At 32.8% G+C, this 8,016-nt stretch overlaps 1 long non-coding RNA gene across 1 annotated transcript; it reads right to left on the reverse strand.

Moving 5' to 3' along the window:
- Positions 1-3,252: 3,252 nt before the first annotated feature.
- Positions 3,253-4,717, reverse strand: LOC144424451 (uncharacterized). Its single transcript, XR_013476722.1, has 3 exons — positions 4,617-4,717; positions 3,830-4,060; positions 3,253-3,382 (listed from the first exon to the last, which is right to left on the reverse strand). It is a non-coding gene; the product is annotated as an uncharacterized LOC144424451 (long non-coding RNA).
- Between the last annotated feature and the right edge of the window lie 3,299 nt (positions 4,718-8,016).

Genomic DNA, 8,016 nt, shown 5'->3' on the forward strand with positions numbered 1-8,016 from the left:
TTATTGCCAGCTCGATCGGCTCAACGGGCCCCTGAAAAATCACAGTCCCACCAAGGTTGTAATATATTCAGTCGCATATGCTTGACAAAACATTCCGGGATTTTCAAAACATAGCAGATCGCTGCGTACAAGCAAGATGGGAAAAACCAATGATAATTTAGGTGTCTTGATGATGGTAAACTATTTTTCACCCAGATATGGACGCTGTTTAATCGCTGATTTCGGTGTCTTGTTGATGATAAGTCATTTTCCAATGACATATGGCGCTGTTTTAGCGCGTCTCCGTCCCATTTGCAGGATATTTGTAAGCATGTTTACTCTATTTTCAATAGAATATTTTTAGAAGAATATAAATTTGGTGTGGATTTAAAATAATACGAGCAATGCTATCGACATATGCTATTGTCGCAATTTAACAAGGGTAGCATGCAGTATATTGAAGGGGAACAACAACAACAACGGTATTTCTAAATCATAACAGCTCGCTGCACCAATAGTAATTTAGGTGTCTTGATGATGATAAACTATCTTCCACTGACATAAGAGCGCTGGTTAATCGCTTATTCAAAGCAAGGTGGGAAATTTGAAAGCCATTAAGAGGTCTTGATGATGATAAACCATTTTCCACTGACATATGGGCGCTGGTTGATCGCGCCTTCGTCGTATTTGTACGTAATTTGTAGGCATTTATACTCAATTTTTATTAGAATATAGTAATTAATGAATCAAAATTCGGTGTGGATTGAATATGCTATCGTCATAAAAAATTTTCGCTATTTAATAGCAACAAGGATGCAGTTTAATAAAGGGGCACAACAACATCGTATTTTTATAGCAGCTCGCTGCGTATTCCAAGCAAGAGGGGAAATACAAATGGTAATTTAGTTGACTTAATGGTGACAAATCTTTTTCAGCTGATATATGGACGCCTGTTGATCGCGTCATCGTCGTATTTGTAGGCATTTTTACTTCATTTTTTATTAGAATATTTTTGATGGAATATAATTTGGATGGAATATTCTACGGGCAATGCTTACAACATGTTTTTTTCTCTATTTAACAACAAAAGTGGCATGCAATATAATGAAGGGTTACAACAACACATATTCTTCAATAAAATATTATAATCACAAGAGAGCTTCACCCACAAACAGTTCAAATTCGAATATTTGTTAAACAGCCATTTTATGATTAATCATTCACTGGAGAATATATGATGAATCCTGCTGTTTATCCACTTTGTGATTATGACATATCTCTGCGTCACAGTTTGCGTTAAAAAGTGATTGTACAAGAATTATTCTGAAAATTGGAATCATTCCTAGAATAAGTTTCCTTAAAGGTTCATATGGAAACCGATCTTTGAATAAAAAAAAACTCATTTATACGTCACTTACATGCAAATATAATATACAAATATAAGTACAAACAATAAGCAAATATAAGTACAAATTAAAGCCTAACTATGCATAAAAAATAATTAGGAAAATAATAGTGTTACATTCAAAAGTTTTTGAAAATTTAGTTCGAAAAGATTTTGTGAAATATAAAAAACGCGTATACATCGGTTGGGCCAAATATTAAGATGAACGCTCCTCGTTTTCCGTAGTTGTATTGTTAAATTCAACTATTTTTGAGATAGGATGAATGCTATTGAATGATAAAATACAGTATATGTACGTCACATATATAACACGTGAAAAGAAAACCTAGATATATGTACAATAGTGTTCGAAGAAAGAAAAAGCAATTGGATAAAAGAAAACAGTGTAACAGATCAAAGTCTTCAGCATTCTGTAAATTTATAAAGTTTGCTGTTACGCTAGTAACACTATATATATATATTAGAAGCACGTTTTGTGTTGTCCGAAGTAATAATCAAATCTGAGTGTTTCGGGATAAAATAAATGCAAATACGTATTGTGAAGCACGTTGTCTAGCATTTCTTTTTCCGACTCAGCGTTTTTTTAAATTTTTGCGTTTTTGTTGACGACGCTATACATAGCTTCAAGATTTTCGTGGTACGTAAAAAGAAAGCCTAGATATATGTACGAAAGAATTCAAAGAAAGGAAAAACAATTGGATTAAAAAAAACAACAGATATATATTAGAAGCACGTTTTGTGTTGTCCGAAGTAATAATCAAATCTGAGTGTTTCGGGATAAAATGAATGCAAATACGTATTGTGAAGCACGTTGTCTAGCATTTCTTTTTCCGACTCAGCGTTTTTTTAAATTTTTGCGTTTTTGTTGACGACGCTATACATAGCTTCAAGATTTTCGTGGTACGTAAAAAGAAAGCCTAGATATATGTACGAAAGAATTCAAAGAAAGGAAAAACAATTGGATGAAAAAAAACAACAGATCAAAATTTTTAAAAGTCTTCAGCATTCTCTGAATTGATAAAATTTGCTGTTACGCCAGTTGCGCAAACTACTAGTAACACGTTATTTGTTGTCCGAAGTAATATTGTCAAATCTGGGTGTTTTGAGATAAAATAATTGCTACATATTATAAAGCACGTTGTCTACCATTTCTTTTTCTGACTTGGTGTTTTTGGAATTTTTCGCGTTTTTGTTGACGACGCTATACATATTTTCAATGTTTTTAGAGTTGTTTGATTCTTGGGTCTCGTCGTCCTCTTGCTGCATTTCGCTCGGTTGCTGCACTTCGTTTTTTTGCTGCACTTCGTTCCCTTGTTGCACTTCGCTATCCAGCTGCGCTTCCATCTCTTGCTGCGGTTCAGATTCCGGAGATAATTTCGAGGTTGTAGACAATAATTGACGATAGTTTGCCATTTTGCGATAAAATCTGCAACATAAATGGCAGAGATAACGAAGAGCTTAAAGACGCACGAACGAGTGGTACTACTATTTATACTAACGTTGATATCAATATTTTGCTTCAAAGTGGTTCAAAAGTCGTGTATACTTCACACACTTGAAATTTATCTTGTATGATTGGTATGAACTGAGCTATACTTCCTACAATTTATAAATGGTTATTTAACAAGTTATTACAATTTTTCAAACGAATTTAGCGCCATTTGTAAAAAATTGAGGCTGGACCATACATAATTGAAAACAAAAAATCGAAGGATGGCGCTATAATTTTTTATGCAAATTACCTCAATGTTAGGATGATTATGATGAGTACTCCTAAACAAAGCAAGACTGCCAGAACAATAATCAAAGTTGGATTATCTTTTGTTTTACAATTTTCACCATCTCCTGCATCCGTAGACAGTAGGATTAAGGTTATGTCATTTTGTGTATTGTTTATCGAATAACCAGGTTGAGTTGCAATCCGCCCATTTTCTGAATATGTTGTATGATAGTTAGATGTGGTGGGAACACTATTCCTTGCTGTAGTTTGTTGATGTTCTACAAATAAGTACAGTCCAGTTTTTATTGCTGGTAACTCTTTTTAAATTCAAGTATGTGCATATATCAAAAATCGCGTCACAATTAAAGATTTTTATAAGAAATTATGGTATCAAATATTTGAAAATTCTCTTTTAAAAAGCGCGTTTGTTTCGTTTTCAATTAACTAAAATTACATTCTCTAATGTTAAACAGATCATTGACTAGATGAGTATGGCAATGTACTGTATATTTAAAAAATGTATATACTTTACTATTCTACAGAATTGGCACATTATAATATTGTTGAAGCTCAGCAAGCATACATATTACTTTTTTTAGTAATATATGCTTACACTTTTTGCAGTTATATTATTTTCTACTTCAGATTACTGCAGAATACAATACGAAGAACTTAAGTTGAAAGAGACTAATTTAATTCGCTCATACTTAACTTGTTGCTTTTACCTGTGTTGTTTAATATCCGGTATATTAACAGGATTTTGAATTCTTGAAGTTCATGAGAGTAACCATTCCCTGTCTTATATGTCAAAATAATTGAAAAAATATTGTCTCCAATAATATGATGGTGCATCCCCCCACATCCGTCAGTAATAGCTTCCTCAGATACAGTTTTTGAGGCGAAAATAAAACAGTCGTTGAGTTTGGAATCACACAGTTCTGTATCCACTAATCCATCTGAAACATAGTGATTAGTTGGTGCCTTTACATGATAATACCTCCTATAATTTACCATATACGGTACTAATATGAGTATCGGGTCCTGATTTTACATATTAAATCCGATATATTGGTTACCTATACGTACAAATCTCGACTGAAAAACAGCATATCCCAAATATTTTTCGTTTTAAAAAAATATATAATGTGAAACATTTTATTACAGTTTATATGGTGAATGGCGGGAACATTATCGCTTGTAATTTTAAGGATAAATTGTTTATTGTTGTGAAGTTGGGAATACATATCTGATCACAACACAACTGTAATTCCCAATTAACGCAACAGAAGATGATAAATACAACTATTTAAAACTAGATGAGTAGTGCATTTATGTAACGTATATAACACATAAACATGTTTCGAGAGAAATAACCACATGATGAAATAAAATTACTGGGACACAGGTTAATCGAAACAAGCCTTGAAGACGATACAAAACTATATTTTTATAATAAATAAAAGTTGTTTGATTGTTACAAATAAACACGAAAAATGTTTTCATATTGATTACCAGTAATTTTCAGAGATCCAATGCACTGACTGTTTTGAGTGAGATTATTTTTTGTAATTTTAACTAACAAGACGCTGTTAACAGATATGCAACTATCGGCTTTTAATTCCCAAATACTTTGAGTATACCCTTTTCTTCTGAAAAATACAATTTAAAAAAGGACTATTTAAACTATATTTTCATGTTCATATACGGCTGGATGATCATGAAATTTCATTTCATAATTTTTAATAGTTTACCAAAATAAAATGTTTCCATATTTTTCATCATTCTGTTAATTATTATTCATGTTAAAATGATTTTTTATTGGAGAGGATGCTTTAATTGTATCATTTTTTATCAGAATTTAATAAAATAAAAATAGACAAATGTTTACTTTACAGTTGCTCCTGATATAGGGGTAGAACATAAATCAACATTAATCTGGTCCTGACCAATAGATTGGTGAAGTATTGCTGCCACTATGGGTGAACAAGAAAGAATATTAGTTTTGAATATTTTTCCTCAGAACCGACAAGTCATAAATCCGCTCTGGGGGTTTGAGTTTCAAATACACGTCATATTATTGAAGATGACTTCTTTAAGTATACGAACAGTTATATGCAGTGCAAATGTCAACTATCTCACTTAGTACTAATTAGTTATATATTTGGTAAAAAAGTCAAGTTATAAAACGTTGAAGTTCCGATTTTCTCAAAACCTCGATGAAATTCTCGAATTCATATCACTCACTCTAAAAAGTTTCGGAATTATTCAAATTTGAATGAGGCAATTTAACTCAAAAAATTCATTGAATGTAAGTAGTGAAGTAAACATCACCTATCCACTTACATTATTGAGAGTCACTAATAAAAAATGTTATGATCAAATTACTCACCTATAAGTAACAATACCCGCGCAAAGAAATGCATGTTTTTCAAATATGTCTGCTGAGGTCTCTTCCAAATGCACCGAATAAATTTATTTGGGTATCCCAAAGGTACAAATTTGAAAACGTAAAGGTCGGCCAAAGCAACAGTTTCGACGCATGCATTCGACTGTGTTCCTACGTACCTACTCATTCATTACTTTTATTAAGCAATTGATATTACTTTCCAAATGCAGATGCGTAATGGTAAAGTACGCTCTATGTTCATTAGTAATGCGCGGGATCACTTCCTCGTGTACAGACGATCACCTGCAACAGTTTACCAAGGTTCGTTATTTGAAATCATGATCTGACTAATGTAATGCAATGATTGAGATTGAACCTTCCGAACAAAATTTTGAATCGGAAATATTGCTCATTTAGTTCCTGATCACTTTTGATGTTTTTAATTTACTCAGATTACTCTCCACGCGTTAGGTATTTTTGAAGTGAATTCGCCAAATTATGATCAATACTATATATATAATGAAACAAGAGAGCGTTAGTCAAATATATGAACACGAAATGGTACGGGTATGCAATTTGTCACAACAGCCGTACCGGCACTGTACCGCAGCTGAGCACCATATTTTAACTTACGCAAAAGTGGAACCATCACAACGAGCTCAATTTTCAATTTTGATGACGTCATTGCACACAAAAAACGAATCTCATACCACACATATTTTCCCAAATATGTGGAAACAAAGGTCGGGCATCGGTACCGGTAGGGTAAGTCTAAAGATTAGCAGCACATTGACTGAAAGATCGTCGGACAAGCGTGGCGGAATAAAGTCTCACGAGAACAACTATCTGTGCGTGTGATGTTTGGGCATATTCGCTTGGTATATTAACCTCAATAAACGAGTATAGAGGTCCAATAACTAACTGCGGTACACATGCAAACTAAACTAAAATTAAATATATATCTGATCATTCATAAACATCAAATCGCGATAAGCATCGTTACAGGTCATGTCTTAGCTGATCAGTGATCATCAACTGTATTAAATCCACGGGATAGCGCAATATTTGTGATATCAAAAAAACATTGGATGAAATGTAGAACCCCACAGGACTCAAAGATATTTTTTGAATCATATAAGTAATCCGTTCCTGGAAACTATTACCAGTTCCTTGTCACCAAGATTTGAAATCGATTGGTTCATCAGTTTTGTTCACAACAATTTCAGGTGCAAATATTTCATTCAATTTATTTCAGTCTTGTTGAAGCATTTTGATTTGGGTGTGTATCGGCCGACGCAATTTTTTGATGTGACTCGCTAACGTTTTTGTCGCGTTTTGAAGATTTGGATATTTGATAATTATTTTTTTTGATTTATTTGATATTCAAGCAAAAGTATATCGGAGTTTTTTGTATTGAATTATTCTTCAATCCTATACGATGTTACATTTCCAACCGCAGATTTTCCAATTCCATGAAAAATGTGTTGGTCAACTTGTGTTTGCTTGATTACAATATAACCAGGGGATTAGAGGTCCAGGACCAAATGCCGAAGTAAAATTCGTGAGCAAACGATCTTTTCCTGATGTGATCTTGTTCCAACATTGGAAGCCTAATCAATCAAGTTTTGTCATTATGTTCTGAGCAACAAGCACCTCAATTGCCTCTTCAAAGTGATCAGAAACCGAAACCACGTAAACAAAATACTTTAACGAAAATTGAGAAGTCACGCGAGAATAATAAATGAACTATTACATACTGTTTGCTGTACTCTTGTATTTCTTATCATCATTTCTAATGATACAATTTATTCCTTAATGAATTATGTCCATGCTTTCTAATAATTGTTTGTAATAAAGTTGCTTTTTGAGTTTCTATAAATCACAATTCAGATCCGGGAATGAAAGAACGATGTGCCGCACTATTATTTCAGATTAAAAATAAATATCGGTTTTCAACTAGAAGGTCGTTCCACATTTGTAATTGAGCCAGCATTTGATATGCAAACCCACAATATTCCAGATCGCCAATACATTTTATCAATATTTTTTATTATGCAGTGGGATAATCGTTGCAGACCAGCATTTATTATGCGATTAAAAATATTCTTTATCTGAACGTTAAGGTTTGAGATTACAATTAGGAATACAAGTTTTAATTCATTTTTTCGATATCTATTTCATATAGATGAATTTATTTGAAGAAAAAAAAAATTTAAATCCAATCCAAAATGTATATAGCAATTTACTTAAAAAATTTTTTAAGCATAAATTCGTTTTTTCTACATGTATATCAAATATATATTGATAACCCACTATATTTTCCCAAAATTTCTCTATGTCTACAGTCTATACATTTACGGGTTTTAACTTAATACACGAAAGAGTACATGAAACATCAAAATAGTCTCTAAAATACGAATTGAGAAAAAGGGTACTCCCGTAGTATGTGCAACACGATGGCGGACACCGGGACGTAGTGTGTATCAGGTTAGGGTTAGGCCCTAATTTCAAGTACAAATACTACGG

The sequence above is a fragment of the Styela clava genome, chromosome 1 (genome assembly GCF_964204865.1).
Source record: "Styela clava chromosome 1, kaStyClav1.hap1.2, whole genome shotgun sequence".
Taxonomy (NCBI): Eukaryota; Metazoa; Chordata; class Ascidiacea; order Stolidobranchia; family Styelidae; genus Styela; species Styela clava.